This window comes from Triturus cristatus, chromosome 9, assembly GCF_964204655.1.
Source record: "Triturus cristatus chromosome 9, aTriCri1.1, whole genome shotgun sequence".
NCBI classification, from domain to species: domain Eukaryota; kingdom Metazoa; phylum Chordata; class Amphibia; order Caudata; family Salamandridae; genus Triturus; species Triturus cristatus.
The window spans coordinates 1,155,456,218-1,155,480,861 of NC_140592.1; the positions used below are offsets into that span (position 1 = coordinate 1,155,456,218).

The window sequence follows — 24,644 nt, forward strand, 5'->3', positions numbered from 1 at the left end:
AAAAGGCCCCCACTGCCAATGTCCACAGGAGTTCCCATGGACAGTCTCCTCTCTTAGTTCAAGCTCAGTTGAAGTGATCTCCATGGCTCTCTGGAGCATTTTGTCTATACTTGTAGACTTTGTTGAGGAATGAGCCCCATGCGGTGTGACTTTCTTTTTGTGGTTAGTGGTTAATTTAAAAAGAGTGGTGTCATGAAAATTGAATAAATTGTACAAATACAGACATTCACCCACAAAACCCAATGTCATAGAATGGGCCCAGCAGGCCGCCTCCTCCTCAGCGCGGACAGGCCCGGTCTTGGCCTAGGACTCGATGGGCTCGTCATCCAGGCCGACCTGCCCACAACAGGTAGCACTCGTGAGAGACACAGTCCCACCCCAGAGACACTTTGCTGGCACAAAAAATAAATCAAGGCATCCCACTGCTGCTAGTCTAAATTCCCTCAGAGCTTCTTCACGGACCGTTCCGGTAGTTTTTGAGGGCGGAATTAATTCCGGTTAGTCAAGGTACTTTTCATGTCCCAGCTTGGCCTCGAAAGGGAAAAAGAATGCATTCAACGGTCTTCCATGCAGCTGCCTGCAATGCCATACGGTCAGCTAGGAGAACCGCCTCAGTCCTTGTGCTCCAGTACCTGTATGCAGGGCCGTGGTGAGTCGCGCTGTTGGTCCGGCTCCGTTGAAGCGCACAGCTGCACATCGTGTGATCATGAAGGTCAGGGCTCTGTGCCAAAGCTAGAGCTGTACCAATCGAGCTCTACTTGCATACTGCAGCAGTATTTGGCTTCTGCCCGCCCCCGTCAGTGTTGTCACTACCCGTTCTGATCACTGCAGGGCCAACCCGGATTCGCCGTGCAACTGTCTCTCAGGACTGTGCTCCCCAAGAGGGGAGCACTACAATGTGGCCCCCATCTAATCAGGGCCCATGCTGCAGCTGTTGTCTTGCCAGGGAGGTCAGGTCTCAGCCCCGCAGAAGAATTCGATGGCCCGGACAAGTAGCGCACTAGCTCCCGGTGCACCCAGAGGCTCCTCTCCCTCCATCCGCTAACTTCGTGGGTCCCACTAGAGCAAATAGATTCCTGCCTCTTGTCTGTTTCTTGCCCTTTCCTACTTTCTATATGCCACTTTTTAGCTCGCTGTCCCATTTTCTGACTATTTTTTACTCTCCGATTTTCTGTAAGATTCCAAATCGGTTCTCTGATTGTTGTAGCACAGTATTCAGTTACAGATTGACTCTAGTTGTTCTCCATTGAATGAGTTAAGTGGAAGCTTCAGTTGTCGTGTTAAAGTCCACACCAGTCTAACCGGTCACACCAATCGATCTTCACAAAGAATGCAGCAGTCTCATAAGCATCCTGCCCAATCTATAACTTCACTGTGTAACTTGTTGAAAGCAAGCAGTCTGCTTGGAGCTAAAGAGCTTCCTCTAATCTATCAGAAGACCCAAATTAAGACAGAAGTACACCTTTTGCTACGGCTTTGCTATCCTGTAGGTTTCCCGCTCTCAGTCTTTACCGCGCTCTGCCATTCTGGAGAACTCCAGCATTAGCTTATGGCCTATCTGGCCATTAGAGCATCCAGCTACAGTGCTAAACATTAGCAAAGAGACCCCTTACCCTCTGACAAGTTTCAATCTCACCCACACCTTCGAGGGAAGGAAAGAAAAGAAAAAATCATTGCCATACACCTTTGCCTGATTTACTTAATAGAGGAGATAAAAGGTAACAAGAGCAGTAAAACATTATAGTGCATATGTGGGGGAGGGCAGAAACAAAGAAAATGACAAAATAATCAAAGAAAAACATGGTGAAAAGATTTGAGTAGCTACTGTAGTATTGGACATATAGTAGGTCATGTTAAGCATTCTGTATTCTTTTTAGTTTTGTGTGCATTGTAAAGCACAACCTAGATTAGCAACCATCTTTGTTCAATCGAGCTGTTTTCATGTAACTCGAGTTTCACATTCTAAAGAATTTGCTTGAAGGTCTGTTAACTATGTGAATGCTCCAATAAAGCTTCTTCTAAACTCAACATTTGTGGGGAGTTTTAACTACCACATTTTGGCACCGATACAGGGTTCAACCAAAAGAAGAGGAGCATGCACAATCTAAGATCGCGCGGTACCCGGAGGATTTAGCTCCTAAACTTCCAGCGTACAGTCAAAAGAGGAGAGCCTAAAGAGGACTACTACTTTGAGGTATTATCTTAACATTTTTAAGTGCAATTTAAACAGTTATTTACCTTTGAATGGTGTCCTTGTGATATGCTGCGCACCCTCATCAAGTGTTCAGAGAGAGAGCTTGTGCGTGTTCGTGCACATGCTTTAAGAGTTTGCTAGAGCTGAAAGCAATGTCAGTATAGTCTGATTGGATATTTGACCAAGAGGAAGCGGAGTCGTCATCCGAAGAGATGTCTTGTCATTGTGATGTACCTCTCGATAGAAACGTCTTTTCAGTGCAATAGTGGGAGAGTATTCGGCTTGGGAACCTTTTGTGACGCGCACAATTAAAGGGGAAACCTGAAGTTTTTGTGACGCGAATAATTGAAGTGCAAGCTTCTGCGATGCACACACAATTTTGACAATTTGTGAAGCGCTACACAAACAAAATCCTTCTGTGATGCACACACGTACAAAGCATTACAAAGGGGTTTTGGAAGCCTATGAGATATGCACATAATATTTACAATTCGTCAAAGCGCAATTGTGCAGCTTAATGCTTCTGTCATGCGCACACATGTAAAGTGTTACACAATTTAAAGACAGTGGAAACCCAGAGGTTACAGCACCTGACCGGCTATTCCTATGTTGTATACCTATATTCTGGAGAGAGTTTATGTACACACCGTAAGACACCCACTGTCACAATGTTATTCCAATCCTGGAATAGTACAAGTTAAACAAAGGCAAGGGTGCACCATCAATTAACCCAGACAAGGAAAAATAATTATTTAAATCTGTGTCCACAAATATATTCTTCTAAGTTCTTCCTTTATTGTTGCGATACAGGTTTAAAACATGGTCATGGCAATCAAAAACAGCCGACGCATTTCTTCCTTACAAAGGACTTCTTCAGGGCGAGATCAATCTTTACACCTTTTAGGGCGAATAGTAATTCTAAAAATGAGAATCACTGAAGAAACGGTATACTTTCGTCAGCTACCTATTTTATACAATAGGCATATTAGCTCTTCATATTAAATGAAGAGAGTGAACGGTTCGAGTAAGCCAAGAAAAAGGAGCCCCTAATAACACCAAATTTGTTGAAGGCTTCAAGTTGTTTTGCCTAACGTTCAGTCAGCACCTTAACTATTGATTAATAAAGTAATTCCATGGTGAAATAGTCCATGGTCCAAGCGTGAGTATGGGTGCACCACATATGTTGGCACAATCACCACGACCGGCCAGATTTAGTCGGTTTCGGGCTCCTTACGTCTGTACGTCACAGGAATCAGGACGGAAGACTGTTTTACCGAAGGTCTAAACAGGTTGAAAAAAATGTTTGTGGAACAACCACATATTGTTTTAATAAGGTTTCACTTTTATACGCGGCATCAACTCATTGCTGAATCTGTTGATGGTTATGTGTCAACCTTAAGATCTTTAGCTGCGGATTGTGAATTTGGAGTACAGGGCAACACATTAAAGACCAGTTGATATTTCGATGTGCCAGTAAGAAAATTTAAGAACAACTTTTGCGTCATCGGAATCCTACATTACAGGAAACTATAGAGATAGCTAAGAGTCTTGAAAATTAATTTCTTTCTTTTAACACAATGTAGAAAAAGTGTCAGAAGGGGTAGCTGCTATTGCAGTTAAACAAATTTAGCAAAAAGGCTAGCCAATATAGCCTAAAGTACTTAATGTTCTGTCAAAATATAATGGGTCTACTTATAAATCTATGTGCACTCAGGGTGGGTCTAAATCTCATACATCCCAATTTAAAAATTGTCCAGCGAAAGTTAGAGTGTGTTATAAATGTAACACAATTGGCAATGTTGGTAATGTTTGCCAAACTGGGGGTAACAGAGTATCAGCTATTCTTGAGGAGAATATAGAGACAGTAGCAGATAAGGAGGATGAGTATGGAAATAAAGTGCTGTGTTTAAGAGAAAATGCGAATATTCAGGAAAGGGAAACCCAAGATAGCAGTCAGGAGAAAGAAAGAGCCTTGTCTGAGAGAGAAAGAACTCCTATTATCTCAGAAAAGGTACTAGTGGTCACCTATACCATGACAAATTTTGAAGAAGATAATGAACCGTGTATGTTCCTCCTTTATGTACCAGTGTCTTTTTTTTTTTATTCCCCATCAGTTTTAATCTATCATTACAAATAGCATCCGACATTAATAAAAACTTTTTAAAAAAATAAAGCAGAGGGACGAAGATACATTTTGCAAGAAAAAAAAGAAGAAAGAATAAGTGAATTATAAAAGCAATCCTGCAAGAGACAAAAATAGAACACAAACAAGCAATATCATGGAGTCTAAATTACAGCATATATCTATACCACCAGAAAAATAAGAGCAACAAAAACAAATGCTCCATTACTGTATCCGGACCAAGGATTATACCGGGGGTCTCTCTATTCTAGTCTTCCAATCGATTATCGGGGCCCAAATAAGTTTCCCTAATTTCCTAGCCTTCCACCCTTTCTTCTCATATAGGCCCTTTTCCAGATTATATATGGCCAAAAGTTGTGACACCCATTGTTGGAAAGTAGGGGGGTTAGAATCCTTCCATGCAGATGCAACACAGATTCTAGCTATAGCCATGGCAAGAAATATAAATTCCCAGTGAGCTACCAGTACATCATCTCTAGCCACACCTAAAATCACTAGCTCATTGGTTAGTCTTGTTTGAATCCTCAGTTTGTACCATGAAATCCTCTATAGCCCTTTTCAAGGGATCCAAAACAGGGCAAGAGGCAAACATGTGAACTACATCTGCCTCATCGCGTGGTAGCGGGGACAACAAATACCGATAGTCCCATCCCATCCCATTGAGCTATTCTGGCAGCGGCGTAATGGAGTGAAAAAATAGTTTTATAATGTTGAGGTTGGCTACCTTTAAGACCGTGTATGCTATCTTAAGTGAAGCCCTAAACTCACGTCCTTCAATATTCAGCTTCCACCGCCACTTCTGAGTATTTTTACAAAAATACTTTATGTACCATTGTCATTGATGGTATGAGTTTAGAAGTAATGGCGGACTCAGGATCCCATACACTATAATTTCAGATTCATTTTTTGTTAAAAATTGGAAGGACAAAGTTTTACAACCGAATGATATAAGAGTATTTGGTTTTGCTGGAAAATAAATTAATATGCTCGGATATATTACAGACATTTCTTTCAAACATAAAACTATCATTGGCAAGGTATATGTAGTGATAGATGATTTACAAGTTTTGAGATGGAAACATCAAGGTAGATTTAACATTAGGTCAAATCCAAATGCGAAAATATAAGTTTGTATGGCAGAAGAATGGTTATTGATCCAAAATAACAGAAGGAAAAATAAGGAGTTAGAAGTGTTTTTAGACCAATACAAAATGTGTTTAGAAAAGAACTTGGGAAAGTCGAAGGATTTTCTCATAAAATGCAACTCAAGCAAAATGCTATACCGTCAGAACATGTCCCATTATCGGTTAGACATTAACTGTTTGATATGATTGAAAAGTTGTGTGAAGAGGGTGTAATGGAACCAAGTTGATGCCTCGGAATGGGGTTCTCGGATTATTTTGGTTAAAAAGAAAAATGGAGCGCTTAGAATATATGTGGATCTAACGTCTGTTAACAAATAAATTGTGATTGAGAGCCATCACTTGCCCAAGGTTCAAGAATTATTAGCGAAACTGGATGGAGATAATTTTACTACAATAGATCTTAAATCAGCGTAGCAGCAGATTGTTTTAACGATAGAGTCAAGTTACATTACAAAATTTATAACACCAGAAGGTACCTTAACCCCTTCGGTGCTCATGACGGAATGGTTCCGTCATGACCCACGGTTGAGCTGTGCTCATGACGGAACCATTCCGTCATGACCCCGCCCGCGCAAGATTCCGCCAGCACAGCGGCGGAATCTGCGCAGCATCGAAGGGGTTAAGGTATGTCAGGATGCTTTTTGGTTCGTCATCTGTTGCGTCGGTTTTCAAAAAATTGATGCATTGTTTGGAAATATTGATGGGGTGGTGGGGGGCGCTAGGTGGCGCCAGACCAAGATGGCCGCACCGCTGTGAGGTTCTGGCTGCCTGGCCCAGTTATCCTTCATTTATTTGCACTTTCGCGCGTTCCCCGTGTGGTACGCTGCCTGGACTGAGGGGTGGAGGACGGCGACTGGCCTCGGGGCAAGTTTCGGCCCGATCGGAGGCGAGACGGAGGCACGGCGGCCTCGGCTGGTCGTCGGGGAGTTTGACTGTGGAATGCGCTGGAGCTCTGAGGCGGGCACTGAAATCAGGCGAGCTCGGCGCCGGCCGCAGGCGGTGCTGCTGTGCGTGGAGCGTGGGGCCGCTTGGGGTTCGGATTGCTGCCGCGCCCGAGAGCCTTGCTGTATTGCTGGAAGACACTGCATGAGCCGCCGGGAGCACCTCTGGACTCTGCGGCCCTACTTTGGCGGGCGCCTTGGTGCGGCCGTGCCTCCCGCGCCGAAGGGCTGACCTCCGGAGATTTGGCAAGTGCTGTTGGCGGTGGCGCGGTGCGGGGGTGGGGCTCGTGCCCTTGCTTCTGGCGGTGGGGGCCGCTTGCCTCTGTGGTGCCTACCCTACGCATCGCGGCGCTGTGCGGACGGAGCAAACATCCTGTGAGATTGGCCGGCTGGTTGAGGCACTTCCCCGCCAGTGGATGAATAGCTGCTGCCCCGGACGTGATTGGGCCTGAGTCGGGCTGGTGGTGCACTGTAGGGCCCTCACCGCGGTGGCTGCTGAACTGTTGGCACGGATCTGGCCGGGGGGGGGGGGGGGGAAAGAGACCACCCTGCGGACTGATTGTGCTCCTCGGCTGCCCCCTCGTCCTGTGTGAACCTGCGGGGGTGGTTGCGGAATAGAACGGAGATTGCTGGGCCTTCGCCTTACGGGAGGAAATCCGCGGGGCTGGATTGGCGGTGAGTGTGGAGATTGCCCCGGGGCTCGCCAACTTGTGGCGGAGTGCTGCCCCCCCCCCCCCCACTTGGATATTGGCGTGCTCGGTTCCTCTCTGCATCGGGGTATTGAACGGTGCCGTGCAGGCGGTGGCACTGTGATCGCAGCTGCTGGCTATAACCTCAGAGTGCGCAGACCTACTGCTAACGCGTGGACGCATCCCACTGAATAAAGCGCCATTGCGGACAACGCTGGACCTGCCGAGATGGGGAAATCGGATGGGCGACAACAGAGGCTCCACTTTGAGTCCAAGAAGACCGGCACTCGCCCGGGGACGGAGGAGCCCCCTGGGCTGGAGCGGGAATCGCCACCCGGACCGGCGCCGAGCCCACAAAATGAGGTCAAGGAAATGCTGCAGCTGCTCCAACAGAGCGTCAATGGGCTGTCGGGGAAGATGGACACTATGAACACCAGGCTCTACTTTCTCGTTCTGAAGGTGGATAAGCATGAGGAACAGCTGAAGGAGATGGAGCAGCGTATCTCAGACAACGAAGATCGCACAGGAACCATGGATAAACAACTGACGCAGATGGATCGCCTCCTGAAGGTAATAGCGGCAAAGAACGAGGATTTGGAGGCCCGCAGCCGTAGGAATAACATACGCCTCACGGGGATTCCGGAGAGTACCAATATCGGACGGATGGAGGATTACGTTGAGAGGCTTCTTCTGACGACCTTTGGGGCTGAAGCATTCTCGTCTCATCTGATAGTGGAACGGGCCCACATATCGCTGGGGCCTCGGCCGCCGCCGGGAGGTCCGCCTAGACCCATCGTGGCACGCATACTTAACTATAGAGACCGGGATGTGGCCTTGCGGCGGGCGAGAGAACAGCAAAATTTGCAGTTCGAGGGTACAGCGTTCTCCATATTCCCAGACTTCACTGTGACTGTGCAGGAGGCGAGACGCAAATTTGTGACTGTTAAACAAAAACTGCGCGCGCCCGGCGTGGAATCCGCCCTACTGTATCCAGCGAAATTGCGTCTCAGGCATCAGGGTCGCACGGTCCTGTGTGTGACCCCACAACAAGCGGAGGACTTCCTCAAGTCACTGCGACGCCGCTCGCCCGACCAGACGTTGGGTGACGGGGGATCGCGACCCTCTTCGCCTGCCCTTGTGGAGCTGGTGAGGGAGGGGGGGGGGGGGGTTGGCATTGGCTTGGACTCCGCAGCTGGACTGACTGTACCATGGAGGCGAGAGATTTATTCGGGGGTGGTAGTACGAACTCCTAAAATGTGTTACATGGGATTGACTCTCTTGATGAGCTGCTGAAGGGGGAGATTAATAAGACATGATCATACTTGCTACTGGCCATGGCTGATCCCGTAGCGCTCACCCGATTGTGAATTTGCTGAGAGAGGGGACACGTGCGAATTTTGATGTATAGCCAGGCCCCCTCCCAACACTCCCTCTCCATGCTCCTACCTTCTGGGAACGTAGTCGACCACCAAGGGAGAGAGGGACAAGGGAGGGTTTTCTGGGTCCACAGGCGCCCCGATCATTGGTAGTCCCCCACAGGGTAGCGATGTTAGGGTATTTCTGTTGACCCGCTTGTTGAGGTCGCTAGAGGGATGGGAGGGGGAGGGATGTAGGGATACCGGCACGTTTGGGGTGCTGTTGTGGGAGGGACTGGGCGCTCCAGTTGTTTGGTCTGGGTCTTTAGGGGGTGGGTGGTGGGGAAGGGAGGCATCGGCAACCGCTCAGGCAACTACAAACGAGGGAGGTCATAATATTTCAGGTACACATCCACATGGAGGGAGGAAGGCACTGGGAGTTTGGACAACAAACCGTCATTCGTTGGGCATGTTTCATACTGTACGCACGCACAACCTGCTCTAACCAAATTGAAACTCCTGTCCTGGAATGTTCGAGGGCTGGGGGACCCCCGTAAGCGGCGTCAGATCCTCGCATACCTTGATAGGCATCATATCAGTATAGCGCTCCTCCAGGAAACACACATGGCCCCCGGGGATGACCCGACGTTTGGGTGTAAGTGGGCCTCTCTACGAGTATTCTCGTCCTATTCCACGTATGCCAGAGGCACCGTGATCCTTGTGAAACGGGGTACTCTGTTTGTATGTGCAGGACAGAAGAGGAGTAGGGATGGGAGGCGTTGTATGCTGTGGGGCACGCTGTCTGTTGTGCTTGTAAATTGCTACGGTCCTAACGTTGATGACCCTGATTTTCTGCACTCACTCTGGGGACAGATAGCGGGGGTAGGAGCCACACACGTCTTATGGGCCGGGGACTTTAATACAGTCAGTGACCTCCGGGTGAATAGATCAGGGGCACACCCGTAGTCAGGCGGCGATAGCCGGGCTCCTCACACATGAGGGGCTTACTGACCTTTGGCGATATACGCACCCGGCAGACAGAGAGGGTACATACTATTCGACAGGGCAGGCGGCCTGGTCGCGGCTGGATTATTGGCTGGGATCTCGGGGGTTATGTCACTGGGTTTGCGCGGTGGAGCACCTTGCCCGCACTTTTTCTGATCATTCGCCTGTGTGCCTCACGCTTGAGATACCGAACCTTATTGCCACTCCTAGAAGTTGGAGACTGGTCCCTGGGGCCCTTCTAGATGAAGTGTTTAAAACGGAACTAGAGGAGGAGATAGTGGATATTCTGGCCCGCAACAGGGGGTCGGTCGGTGGCGCGGGTGGGCCCGGTGTGGGAGGCCTTGAAGGTCACCATTCGGGGCACCTGCATGGCGAAGAGCTGTGGTGTCTTGAGGGACATGCGTCGGCGCCTTTGCCTGCTCGAGGACCAACTAAAGGCACTGGAGGTGGATTTGTGGCGCGGAGACTCTGGCGAGGGGAGGGCTAAAATGCGAGACATCACCGACTACACCTCCACGGCAGAGCGGGAAGCCCGGTTTAGGGGGAAATATGTTACTGCCCGACGATATGGTGAGGGCGGCAGGCCGGGGCGCGCACTGGCCCGCGACATCAGTAGACCACGGTACACGAATTATGTGCTGGAAATTGAGGATGCCAATGGGGATAGACACAGGGATGGCTTAGAGATTCTGAATACCTTTACCAAATTCTCCGAATCACTATATTCCTCTAAAGGGGTAAATTCTAATGACTTTGCTGCATTCTTTGGAGACATTACATTGGGATATCTAAGTGGGCGGCAAAGGGAGTTCCTTGCTACCCCGTTTACACTTGAAGAGATTCGGGACGCCATTGCCCAGCTGCCAGTGGGGAAGGCGCCCGGATCCGACGGCCTGCCGGCTGACTTCTATAAGTTATATGTGGAACATCTCGCGCCAGTGCTGTTGGAGATCTACTCAGAGGCGCTGGAAGCGCAGGAATTGCCCGCCACAATGAGGGAAGCCCTTATTATCTCCCTGTTGAAACCTGGGAAACCCTCCGATAAGTGTGATTCCTACAGGCCTCTCTCGTTAATCAACGTGGATATCAAAATCTTTACTAAAATGATAGCTAATAGATTAAATCTCCTCATGGATAAGCTGGTTTTGCCAGACCAGGCAGGGTTCATCTCTGGGAGGGCGACGTCTCACAATTTGCGCACTCTCTTCTCCATCATGCACCAGGTGGCTCCGCACCTCCCTTTAGCCGCTATCTTCTTGGACGCCACTAAGGCGTTTGACTCTATCGAGTGGGAATATCTCCACGCGGTATTGCGCAATATGGGGTTCCCAGTAGGTTTCTCTGCTATGATACGTCTGCTATACACTGCGCCAGTAGCTAAGGTGATGGTAAATGGTCACACCTCTGCCGCTGTAGCACTCTCCCGGGGTACCAGACAGGGGTGCCAGTTATCGCCTCTATTATTCGCGTTGGCAGTGGAACCATTGGCGGCTCGGGTGCGGCAATATCATCGGGACAAGGCGCTTATCTGCCCCTTACCGCCTATCCTTATTTCGCTTTAAGCGGACGACATCACCCTTTATGTCAAAGATCCGGAGACGAATTTAAATCCACTGCTGAGGGAGTTTGTGCGTTTCGGGGGGCTCTCGGGTATCCACATTAATTGGGCTAAATCCCAGATATTCCCCCTTACTGCGGCCGTATCGCGTTTCCAGGCTGACTTTCCGTTAGAGTGGTGCGACTCTACAGTGCGGTATCTGGGGGTGCATGTTTCGGCGGACCGAGAGGAACTCATGAGAGACAACTATGGGCGAGCGATTGACGCACTGAAAGACACTATCACACGATGGATTGCCCTGCCGCTGTCCCTTGCAGACAGAGTGTCTCTGATAAAAATGGTTATCCTACCGAAACTGCTTTACTACTTCATGAATATTCCTTATCACCCGGGCAGAGTGTTCTTCGCTGCCCTGCGCACTGAGCTCTTGCGGCTTGTGTGGGGAGGGAAGCAGGCCCGTATCAGGTGGGATGTGTTGGCTCGACCGTATGCGGCAGGGGGCTTGGATCTGCCAAATTTTGAACTATATTATCAGTGCGCCCAGGCCCATTATGCGCACTACTGGACGAGCGGCCCGCGGTACACAGCGCATGTTGCCACGGAGCATTGGCTTGCTGATCCCGTGCCATTAGATGGGGCATTGTGGAGGCCCACATCCTGACGAGACCGCAGTCCCGATACTGTGGAGTGTACGAGTCGAGCTTGGGAGTGGATAATGAAGCGGACGGGGCTGCCTTTGTTGTACTCCCCGCTGCTCCCGCTCGTGTACCATCCTCGCATACCACTTTTGCAGGAGGGAATTTTCAACAAATTGAGGCAGCACAGGGGGCTGCGTACATGGGGTGATTTATATAGAGACGGCAGGTTCATTACTTTACAGCAGCTTTGTGCTGACCCTACCCCCACAGTCATGGAAACCTTCCTGTACATTCGGCTCTGAGCCGGGGTTCAGGCGGTCACATCTGGCTATCCGTTAGAACCGGCGACTTCGCCCCAGCTGCATGCGTCGCTGCGGGCTACTACTGCCTCTCATCTGGTATCGGTACTTTACTGTTCCATATACTCGGGTCGGAATATGCGCAATGTGCTGCACGTGGCAAGTGGGAGGAGTTGGGGCAGCCGTTGACTGACCGGGACTGGCTATTTAGTTGCAGGCAGACAGAGCAGGTTGCGGCTAACAGCAGGCTTCGTGTCACGCACTATAAGTTCGTTCAGCGATACTGTTGGACCCCCATGAAGTTGCATCGGTTTGGGTTAAGGGAGGATACCAAGTGCGATCGGTGCGGGGCCGAGGGGGCGGACATGCTACACCTGGCGTGGGCCTGTCCCTCTGTACATGCGTTCTGGATGCTGGTGTTTGATGCGGTGGGGAGGATGATTGCGGCCCCCCTGCCACCGTCCCCGCTAATGGGTATTTTAGGTTGTACGGAGGGCATACCGGCTCCTCACAGGAAGTGCGGCTCATTTTGTCTTCTCCTTGCCAAGCGCAAGGTGGCCTGCAGATGGGGACGAGGACGGGCCCCCAAGTTCAAGAACTGGCTGGAGGACCTGATTAGATGGCAGGATGAATTAACTCTGTATGCGGACCTCCTGCCGGCTGCTTCCAAGCCCAGGGACATATGGGACCCCTTGAGCGGGTACCTGCTTCAGAACCCTCAGGCGCATGTTCGTACTGGAGCTTTTACTTCCTGAGCTGGCCGCGCGCCGGGGGCGGCTGGGGTGCAGCGGGGGAGTTCGGAGACCCTGGTGCTGGATCTCTCCTATTGGGGTGGGCTGTCTGGTCCCTGGGGCCTATTATTGACTTTTTGTACAGAGGGTGGCGGGCGGGGATGTGGTGAGCCCGGGATGCGTCCCTGCGGGTGTACAGGATGTGGGGTGGCTGCGCCTTGCCTATCGAGTGGGGTCCTCTGAGAGTGCGTGCTGGTGGAGGTTGTGCGTTAGGAAATATATGCTAGCCTACTCCCTCCTCATTGCTTTCCTGCTATTTTTTCGTCTTTTAATGCTGAGATGCCATAGATTGTTCTGGACTGCCTCTCGTGTTGCCTGCTGTTATCGGAACTATATGTTTTTTTTACGCAGCAGGCCCTGTTGAGTTGTAGGTGGCATGCTGTGTTAATATTGCACAATGTGACACTTCTTGATGTTCATATGCTGCTGCCGGCCCGACGGGGTTGTAGGCGGAAGATAGCTGTGTCAAACTGTGGGTTTTCTTGTGGTTCAATAAAGGTTTTTTTGTTTTTTTTTAAATATATATTGATGGGGTGGTGGCATTCCAGGATCACATCTTGGTATATTCGGGATCGGCTGACGAATATCGTGAGACTGTGGGTAAAGTTTTGACCACATTTAATGAAAGAGTGATGACGGTTAGACTGTATAAATTGTACATTTTTTGCATCAGAAGTGGAATATTTAGGTCACAGGATTGGTGGGCCAGGTATTGCTCCAAAACAAGATTTGCTGCATTCCATTATAAAAAAAAAAATGTCAGAGCCTCAAAATAAAAACCAGCTCAAATCATTTTTGGGGCTTTGTGAATATTATTCACGTTTTGTAAGAAAGTTTGCAAATATGGTACTGCCTTTAGGATTACTGCTTAAAAAGGAGTTAGATTCCAAATGGACAAATGAACATTGTGGGGCTTTTAATGCAGTCAGTCAATGGAGCTATTATACGTTACAAACCTCTAACTGCATTTTGTCAAACTGCGTCTATTGTGGTTACTGTTGATGCTAGTGTCACCGGATTGGGAGCTGTTTTGAGCCAGTTAAGAGGTAACGTCGAATATATACCATTGCCTTTGCTTCAAGACCTCACTGTCACCAAAACTAAATACTCCACCATTGTAAGAGAAGCTTTGGGTTGTGCGTGGGCAGTTGAGCATTTCAAGACGTATCTCTGGGGCAAACCATTTACACGTAGAACGGATCATAAACCTTTAATATCTTTACTTTCTAAGCTGGGACAGAAAATGCATCATCTAGATTGGAATGGTTGCTGGCAAAACTGTACCAGTATAATTTTTCAGTGGTGTATATTCCCGGAATGCAGAATGTTCAGGCAGATTGTTTATTTAGATTGACTGGAAATGTTTTATCTGATGAGTTAAGTACACGTGAGGAGTGTTTGGTTGCCACCGTAGAAGATGTTCGTATTGTCCATGAAACAGGTTATTTCTAAAGGGTAATTGATGGTAGCTACATCAGATGATGAGTCCATGAAAGTATTAAAAAGAGTATATTACTAATGGTTGGCTGCTAGAGAAACATTTATCCAAAGATTCTGTCTGTTTATTGGAAAGTCAGACAGGATGTATCTGTGGCAAATGATGATGTAGTGAGAGGTGAAGTTTTTGTTCCTCCGGTTGGAATTAGGAGGAAGTTGATGTTGATTGCCCATTTGGGACATTTAGGACAAACCAATACCATAAAAAAGCAAGAGAACAATTCTGGTGGCCATACATGGATAATGATATTTGTTGTTTTGTAGAAGAGTGTTCGGTATGTGCAAACGCTGATCAAGTTCTCAAGACACAACAGATTACACATGTTAGTTCTTCTTTCCCAAAAAAGCCATGGAAAAAGTTAGCTATTGATTTGTTGGGGCCTTAGGAAGCTATTGTAAATGGCAACATCTACATTCTTGTGGTTCTAGATTATTTTTCGAAATGGGTGGAAATAAAATGGGTGTAGTGAGTTGATTCAGACACCATTATTGAATTTTTAAAAGAGTTGTTCAGGGGGGAAGGTTTACCGGAGTATTTAGTATCGGACAATGGCACACATTTCAATTTCAGTGTATTTACTTCATTTCTTAAGATGGGCAATATCCAACATGTGACAACAGCATTGTATTCCCCAAACATGAATGGATACGTTGAAAAGTTCAATAGAACTTCGGTTGAAGGTATTCAATTGGCCATTAAAGCATGCACGAACGTTAAAAACCATGTAGCAGTTCTTATGTGGTCTTATCATTGCTCACGACATTGTACGTCAACATTTCCACCGTTTCTTTTATTAAAAAGAAGGCATCCTAGACAAAAATGTAATCCAAGTTGGTTGAAACCCGAAGAAGGTTTGAGTGACCTAAAACAAATTACAGGATGATTAATGAAAAAGTTTGACAAAGGAATATGTGGGTGAAGAGTAGATAGACTAAATTGATTAGAAGTAGGTAATCAATTTACCTATACATGCGAAGAAAGGTTATTCCAAATTTTCTGGTGTATTCAAAGTGTTGAAAGTGGGTAATACATCGGCGTATTTAAGCAATGGTTCATGGTGAAGTTCATCCAGGTTGGCCAAGGTGAATATCTCCACACAAAAGAAATGTTATAATTGTAGTGATCCTGACTTTGTCAGTGATACTGTGGAGGTTAAAAATGTAGGCACTCCACCCGTATGTTTGAGGAATCTTCACAGACTCAAACTACTAGCAAGAAAGAAATGCTTACCTAAAAGATTTGATCATTTTATATTGATGTCACAAGTTATTATCACGCTAGCAAGCAACTTTTGTTGCTCATAGTTTAGTTCAGTCTTGCTTATAAATGTTAATCATTAATTTATTTTTAGGTTTATGTGGTATTTTATTATACAGGAGGGAGGTGTGTAGTATTGTACTTATAGTATGTCATGTTAAGCATTCTGTATTCTTTTTAGCTTGTGTGCATTGTAAAGCACAACCTAGCTTAGCAACCATATTTGTTGTATCGGGCTGTTTTCATGTAACTTGACTTCCACATTTTAAAGCAGTTGCTTGAAGGTCTGTTAACTATTTGGATGCTCCAATAAAGCTTCTTCTAAATTTAACATTTGTGGTAAGTTTTAACTAACACACTTACTTTCAATTATTGCAAGGTCTCTGTCCAGTAGTGCGGACTGGCTGAAGCAGGAGATTTGTTCATTCCCACGCAGGTGAGGTTGAATTGTCAGAACACCAAAAAAGGTTGCTCAGTATACATCAGATAAAAAGGTGGTCAAGTACGACCTGCAAGAGAACAACAACAAAAAAAGCAGTCCTGAGTTATGGTTGAGAACTTATGAACGAGGAGGACAGTATAAAAAGCAAGATGACTGCATTTTATGTATGGACGAATGCAAGACACTTGAGAGTTGTAGCATAGACAATGGAAGAGAGGAAGACTTTCCTTATGGAAAAAAGTGTGGTGCAGAGGTTTCACCACACAGTAAGTGGGGATGCATCAAAGCAGGATTCACAGTATTCAATACAAAGTAAATAGTAGTGAGGTGACAAACTAGTATATGGTCTGAAAGAATAGAAAGTGGAGAAGACCAATCTGATGACTCCACAACTCATAGATGTTTTTGGTTTCAATGTGTATTGGGCGTCATAGTACTAGTAGCTAATTAGAGGTCTCTGGGATTTGGGGGGGCGGGGGAGTGGGGGGGAATCCACCTTGTACAAACACTTACAATAGGTCCTAACAGAAAAGTGGTAAATAGGTTGTGCACAAAAATGAGGAAAAGGGAAGGTACGTAGTTTGCTTGGGTTAAAGAATGTTTTTTTAGGTCCCACCTACAGGCATCTGTCTGCGGTCTAGATACCTCTTGTGGACCATAACCAAAAACAGTGGGGTTTGGGCCATTCCTTTGCTCACCTTTAGTTGGCTTTCTTGTCACACATTTGCTTGCTTCTTAACATTTGCCTGCATCCACTCTCAGATCTCCCGAAGCGTCTCCGGGAGCAACGTTCATTTTAGAGACTTTCTTTGCCTACCTGCAGTACACTTCAGCGCTCTGGACATAGCGCTCTGAGATCCTCCCTGGCTGCTCCCTCTCCTGCACGCGACCCAGACCGCCTCCGCTGACCGCCCCCTCCTCACCTGGCTCTCGGAGTGGGACGGGCAGGTCCACCATCTTGGGCGGGTCTGGGCGCCGCGCTGCAGTTCTTTGGCTCCTCCCCCCCTGACAAAGTATTTTAGGCGGTCGGCTGATTGCGCGCCTATCCCTGCATCCACTCTCAGATCTCCCGAAGCGTCTCCGGGAGCAACGTTCATTTTAGAGACTTTCTTTGCCTACCTGCAGTACACTTCAGCGCTCTGGACATAGCGCTCTGAGATCCTCCCTGGCTGCTCCCTCTCCTGCACGCGACCCAGACCGCCTCCGCTGACCGCCCCCTCCTCGCCTGGCTCTCGGAGTGGGACGGGCGGGTCCACCATCTTGGGCAGGTCTGGGCGCCGCGCTGCAGTTCTTTGGCTCCTCCACCCCCTGCCACGCCCCACTGATCCTCCTCCCCCATGTGTCCCTACATCATGGTTACTCATTCCCGGCAGCGCAGCGGGCGCGACGAAGGCGCGCCGAAGTTGCACCTAAGTTAAGCCCGTCTGCGCCCGTCCGCGACGAGCCGGGACCAGGGGCCACACACCCTGCTCTTTTTCTGGGCTACACGTCAGCCCAACTCACGGCCTTTTCTGCTACATTCCCTCCTCCTCTCTCTCTTTTGCCTCACCTTGATTCACTCGGCATTCTTGCCTCTCCTGCTTCTTACCCGGTACCTGTCACTCACTGCCCCATTCCCCTTTCTTCTGATCCCCCACCTGTCCCCCGCCCCTCTTCTGTTCCCACTCTAGCCTCTGCTCACTTACTTAACACCCGTTCTGCAGTCAAACACCAGACGGCACTCTTCAATCTCTTGACCACGGACTCTCCCGACTTCCTGTTCTTGACTGATAACCTGGTTTTCCACCGACTCCCTTCCTGATCTTCTGGCCATTCTCCCCGATACCTACTATGCCCTCAGAGCTGATCGTCCGGTCGGCAAGGCTGGGGGGTGGTGTGGCGATGATCATCCGGTCGACTCTCAAATTCCAACTTCTCACTCACCCCCCCATACCTAACGTGGACTACCTGGTGGCCCGCTCACTTAATCTTTCTGCCCCCCTCACTGTTGTCCTGGTGTACCGTCCCCCTCAATCTATGCCTTCTTTTGTAGCTTCCCTCCAGGACCTTTTGGCCACATTGGTGGTTAATAACTCTTCCGTCCTCTTGCTCGGCGATTTTAACTTTTGGCCGGGCGATCCCAGGGAAGATCTTCCCTCTAAAGATTTCTCTGTCACCCTTCAGTGCTTGAACCTAACATCTCATGTTACAGTCCCTACCCACGCACAAGGTCACATCCTGGACCAAATTTGGTCTACACGTCCTGTCATCTCACCTCCTTCTATATCCCCTTGTGTCTGGTCGGATCACTTTATTATTTCTTTTTCTATTTACTTAGGCGCGGTCGACAAGCCTCCCCTCCCGAAAAACCTTCTAGCTCGTAATTGGAATCAGACCGACCTCGATTCCCTCTTGCTCACCCTGGCCTCCTCTGCCCCGGACCTTAATGATCTTCCTCTCGAATCTCAGGCCGACGCTGTCAGTACTTGGCTTTCTTCCTCATGTGACCTAGTTGCCCCGCTAAGAAAGATCAAAGTGGTTCGCCCATACGACGCACACAAATGGTTCTCTCCAGAGCTAAAAGCGCTTAAACTTGATCTTAGGCGGTCGGAACGCCATTGGAGACGGAACTACTGCTCCTCTTTGCGCGTCAAATACAAACTACTCCTCACCGAATATAAAAAAGCGATCCTAGTGGCTAAAACCTCATATTTCACCGAGATAGTGGCTCTCGCCGCTAATAAATCTCGTGAAATTTTTTCCTTGGTTTACAATCTTGCCACCTCTGATCGCTCTACCCCCAGTCTTGTCCCTTCACAGTCCCTCTGTTCTTCACTTAATGATTTCTTTAATCGACAAGATTTTGAAGATTAAAGCCAATATCCCTATTGTGCTTCAACCTAGTTTCACTTGCTCCCTTCCTCCTCCCCTTCCTTCGTTCGCTCTTTTCCCTCCCATTTCCCTTGAATTATTCTTTAAACTCCTGGGCAAAGTAAAGTCTAGCTCTCCCGCGGACTGTGTGCCGGCTCGTATCCTCAAAACTCTGTTCACCAACTGTCCTGCCCCTCCTCTTGCCCTTCTCAATTCCTCTCTGGCTCTTGGTTCTGTCCCCTCCTCTTTTAAATCTGCTATAGTCCTTCCCATCTTAAAAAAAAACGGTCTGGATCCCTCTCTTCTTTCTAACTTTCGACCCATTTCTCTTCTTCCCTACCTTGCCAAGATCCTCGAGGCCCATGTCACCACCTGCCTCTCCACTTATGTCGAGGAGAATGGCCTTTTGGCATCCCATCAGGCGGGCTTCCGCCCGGGCCACTCTACGGAGACGGTGGTCCTCGCGGTCTTGGATGAACTCAAGGGAAAAGCCGACTCTAACCTCCCCCAAGCCTTGGTCCTTCTCGATTTGTCCGCTGCGTTTGACACGGTCGACCATTCCATCCTTCTCGACCGTGTCAGCTCAGCTGGCTTTCGGGGCGCGGCCTTTTCTTGGCTCGCGTCCTTTCTTCGGGGGAGGTCCCAGGCGGTTCATCTTTCTGGCTTTTCTGCCCCTTCCCGCCCGGTCACTTGTGATGTCCCCTAAGGTTCTTCCCTTTCCCCCCTTCTTTTCAATCTTTATATTCATCCCCTTATCACTTCCCTTCTTGAGCTGGGGGTCTCTGTGTACAACTACGCCGATGACCTCCAGCTCGTCTTTGACCTGTCTTCTTCCCCTGATTCTCTCCCTAAGTTTAGCTCCACTTTAGTTTTTATTTCTGAGTGGATGAGTGCCAACCACTTGAAGCTCAACCCGGATAAGACGGAACTTGTCCTCACTGGTGGCCCCTCCAACCCTTGGTCTCCTGCACATTGGCCCCTTTCTTTTGGTTCCCCCCCTTTGCCCGTCCCCTCTGTACGCACCTTTGGCATCAAAGTCAGCCATGACTTATCTATGCACAGTCAGATTAGTTCCGTTGTCTCTTCCTGTTTTTTGTCCCTCCGTCTTATCCGGAAGATCTCGCGGTTTTTTTCCACCGACGCACTTAAAACCATAGTCATGGCCCTTGTCACCTCTCGCCTCGACTATGGGAATGGCCTGTATGTGGGCATACCCACCTGTGAATCCCGCCGACTTCAGGCCATTCAAAACCAAGCGGCCCGCCTCATCCTCTCACTCCCCAAATCCTCTCATATCACACCTGCACTCAAGTCCCTCCACTGGCTTCCTGTTCGTTTTAGATCTTTTTTTAAACTGGCTTGTTTAACATTTCGGGCTCATTCCCGCTCTGCTCCCCTTTTCATCACTTCTCTTATCTCTTCTCACGCCCCTAGCCGCACTCTTCGTTCTTCTTCCCCGTCTCTTTTGCACATTCCCCGCTTCCGTAAATCCAGAACGGGGGGCACCCGGTTTTCAGTCCTGGACCCTCAGCTCTGGAATAGTCTTCCACTCTCCATTCGCTCTATTCCCATTTACACTCACTTCCGTAAGGCCCTCAAAATCTTTCTTTTCTCTCAGGCTTTTCCTTCCTAGTCTCCCGGGGTGTTCTTTGTGAGTTCTGATCAGGTCCTCAGCGCCAGGAAGCCGCTTGGTCGCAGTGCGCTTTATTAAATATTTTATTCATTCATTCATTCAGATGGCTTTCCTTACTCTTGTTTATTCCTCACGATGAGTACAGCTTCTTTACCATTATTTTAATTTGGCAACTTATATCCTTCATCAGTTCATATTCAATAAAGTACTTTTTCATTCAGCACCACAAGAATGCTTACGCTTTTTTGATCTCTTCTAGTGTGCTGCTTTGCCCTGAAGTACCTGCCCGCTGTGCTATACGTGTTCCTCTTCAACACTCTCAGGTGTTAGGCAAAAATTTACCTGCAGCTTTACTTTCACACGAGTACGATTAAAGAACCTCAAATAGTTGATTTTATCTCCTATATTCCACATATTGCATGAAAGTGTGGGTCTTGACACACAAGGGCGTTTATGGTACTGGGGGGAATAGCTCACTGCTGCACTCGCTCAGCTAGCATTTAAAGCACTAGGTGTACTTAGCAAGACTTACAAAAAGGAGAGGTCGCTTCTCAGAGGCCCATAAATCTTCTCCCTGTACTATTGAAGGACTAAATGTCTTGAACGCTTCATTCATTTTGGAGTCCTGTAAAAAAAAAGTAATTAGGCCTTGGCAAGTGTTTTCCTTAAAATTCTGACAATTTATCTTGTTTAATTTCGTTCACTGTTTTCAGAATTACAAATATTTGAAAAATAAGCCATGCCATTTTTAAAGACTGAAAATATTAGGAGTGAAAAATAAGTGTTGAAAGTAAAAAAAAAAACAGAAAGACGACAAATCTGTGATCAGTGATTCTTAACCTTTTGACTTCTGTGGATGTTTGATTCCGGCCAGGGAAGACATGGCTTGGCAGTTCGGGCTGGACTATTCCCATGAGGCACAGGGTCAAGACTGATTTGCATATGGCCATGTCTGAACTGGGGTGGCGTGGTGAGCAAAATAACGATGGATTAACCCCAGATCTGTGACTGGGGGTGAATATTTTGCCAATGTGCAACATTACGTCCATCATCTTGTGTGTTTTGCTGTTCGCCCTATGTGGGAAGGGTATGCCGAGACGTGGGTCCCGTGCTTACTACACAACTGGAGTCAAGCTATCCTGGCTGAAGAGGGGTGAACCCTGAAACCGGTCCTAGAATGCTTGATTCCGGTCCATGGAAGACATAACTTGGCAGTTCGGGCTGGACTGTTCCCATGAGGCACAGGGTCAAGACTGATGTGCATATGGCCATGTCTGAACTGGTGTGGCGTGGTAAGCAAAATAACGATGGATTAAACCCAGATCTGTGACTGGGGTGAATGCTTTGCCAATGTGAAACATTTCGTCCATCATCTCGTGTGTTTTTCTGTGGACCCCACGTAATCATTACTGGAACGCCACTGGAACGTGGGGAACCCTACTGAATCCTAATTGGAATCCATGGACCCCAACTGAGTCATTACTGGAAACAAAGGATACTGAACTAAGCATTTTCGATGATTTGAACTGCAAAACAATACAAAAACAATACAGAAACAAGCGTTCAAAAAACAAAAACAAATGAAGAAATATTTTATTTAATTAATAAATGTGGAAAAAAATTACATTTTAATAGGAAGGTTTTAGCTTTTCCAAAGTTAATTGGGACCACTCATCGTCCACACTATATTCTGTTTGATGCACATGCACTGCTTACATCAATCAATTGGAGGATACTAACAATTTTTAGATTCTAATTTCAAGTTCCTACACAATTAGAGATGTTTTCAAATTATCATTTGTACATTTTTCTTTTTTATTTATTTACACTCTAGTAATCTAATAGTATTATTTCATTTTATAAACAGTCATTGTGAGAAAGTGCCATCTTTCTTGCATGGTATGCCCCCACTTTTTGCTGAATTGTTTAATGTACTTTGAGTGTGCCCTGGACACCTGCCGATCAGGTGCCCAGGGCCTATGTTCCTTCCCTAAACCCAAAACCCAAATTGGCAAACCCTGGAAACATGTCATCCCCTGGTAAATGGTACCCTAGGTACCCAGGGCCTTGTGACCAGGGAAGGCCTCTAAGGGCTGCAGCACTTATTGTGCCACCCTTAGAGGCCCTGTACCCTAACACAAACACCCTGCCCTTGCAGGCTGAGTGTCTGGGTACAAGACAAAACAAAGTCGACATGGCACACATCCCTGTGTGCCATGCCCACAACCTACACTGCCCTGGCATACATCAGCCACCACTCTAGCTGGGGGCCCTATGCCAGTGGTGTGGGCACAGGAGCATGAGCCCTGTACCCCTACAGTACCCAGGTCCATTTCTGGGTACTGTAAGTGCAGTGCTGCCATTTAAGAGTATATGGTGCTGAGAGCTCGTCAAACACGAACTCCACAGCACCATAATGGCAACACTGAAGCCTGAGACGTTTGGTATCAAACTTCTCAGCACATTATACCTGCACTGATGCCAGTGTGGGATTTAATGTACAAAGCACTACAGAGGGCATCTTAGAGATGCCCCCTGAAACCGAACCTACAATCCATGTCTTGTCTGAGAGGCTGCCTAGGCTGCCACACAGCAGACATGCTGCTGGATCCCTGGGTGGAGAGCCCCCGCTCTCCTGGGCATGCAACAATGCACATCCTGGGCGAGGTGCTAGTTCTCCTCCCCCAGGATGAGCAGGGGGGAGCTTCAAAGGCATGCCGCCTTTGTGAGCTTCTCCAGGCCACTTGCTGTACTCAGCAACTGGTCCCTACCAGTTCTGACCCCCACTCTGGCGGGAAGATTGGCCGGAAACCCCAAGTAAGGACAGGGGGATGTGCCAGCCTCTGCCAACCCCACCCCTCAGGTGGGGGAAGTGAGGTGAAGCACATCTCCGGGCTCTCGCCATCTTGAAGATGGGAAGCCCTGCCCAATCAGGACTAGGCTACTGCCCCCCTCCCACAGGAGAGTGGCAGGATAGGGGGTGTACCCACCCCAGGGCAGGGACCCATTGGTCCCTGACCTTTACCTACCTGTAACGCCCCTAAATCTAGTATTTAGGGGCACCATGAACCTTCCTTCCTCAGATTCCGAAAAAGCAAAGAAGAACAAGAAACAAGACCTGCAGTGCAGCTGCTAAGAAGAAGGCGACACCAACTGCTTTGGCCCCAGCCCTACCGGCCTGTCGACCCTCGAACCTGCTCCTGCTAAATCCCGGCACCTCCTGTGGCCAGCAACCTCACAAACCCTGGAGGACCTGGCTACCTCGTGACTCTGAGCATCTGGGACTCCCACGAGCTGTGGCTCTGCTCAAAGTAAATATCTAACCCCTGGCATCGGCCCGGAACCGCGAACCCTGCACACTCTGCACCCACCAAGCCTGGCCTGTGCTGGAGTGGACAAAGACCCCAAGGACGTCCCCCCGGCGACTGTGACCCCGAATCCGGCACCTACCTCGACGCTCCTGACGACGCCTGCAGCCTCAGAACCAGGGATCCCCACCGCGATCAACAGAGGGTAAGATTTCCCGACATCAAAAGGCACCCCTGCACCCGGCGCCCTGCGGCCCCCTGTGCCAGACTCCTAGGTACCTACCTATCCTCCAACTACCCAACTAACCTCTCGAAGTGGTGGTGGCACCTGAGGAATCATCGTCCCCGAGCTTGCAGCCTTTGTTCGTCCTTGAGCTTTCCCAATGAAATCCACTGAGCGCCCGAAGGCTCAAAAGCACCCTGCACCCAGCCGCCCGAGTGGCCCTGGAAGTGCAACTTCTACTCCTACCTACTTCCCCATTTGCCCCGAGCAAGTGACCAGGAACCCAGCTCCCACAGCTACGCGGCCTGCTAGTCAGCAGCCACCAACCATGGCCCCCCTGCCTCCCATAGGATAACATTGGGCCTAACTCACTCTGCATCCGGCTGCCCCTGTGCCGCTGAGTGTGTAACAACTGTACTTACCTGACCCTGGGAGGCCCCTGAGTCTGTGCCCAGGACCTTCACTCTGCCAGTCCAGTACTTACCCAAAAGCCGATAACTCACTTTTCTTCCATAGGGTAACATTGACTGGTTTCTTCTGAAATTTCTTCTAAGTGTGGAGTTTCTAAACTTTAAAATATTTACCTAAAATCAACCAAGTAACTATATCGAAAATACTCACCTGCTATTAGGAGAGATCCCAGTGCTGGGTCTTGGTGCCCAGCCCTGACCCTGA

At 48.5% G+C, this 24,644-nt stretch overlaps 1 long non-coding RNA gene across 1 annotated transcript in view; it reads right to left on the reverse strand.

Annotated features, from left to right (window-relative positions):
* LOC146799547 (uncharacterized) overlaps positions 1 to 24,644 on the reverse strand; it is a 131,339-nt gene that overhangs the window by 97,946 nt on the left and 8,749 nt on the right. The window contains exons 2-3 of the long non-coding RNA XR_014968940.1: positions 20,971 to 21,063; positions 15,877 to 16,022 (exon numbers count right to left, since the gene is read on the reverse strand). This is a non-coding gene — a long non-coding RNA (uncharacterized LOC146799547). The remainder of the gene's footprint in view (positions 1 to 15,876; positions 16,023 to 20,970; positions 21,064 to 24,644) is intronic.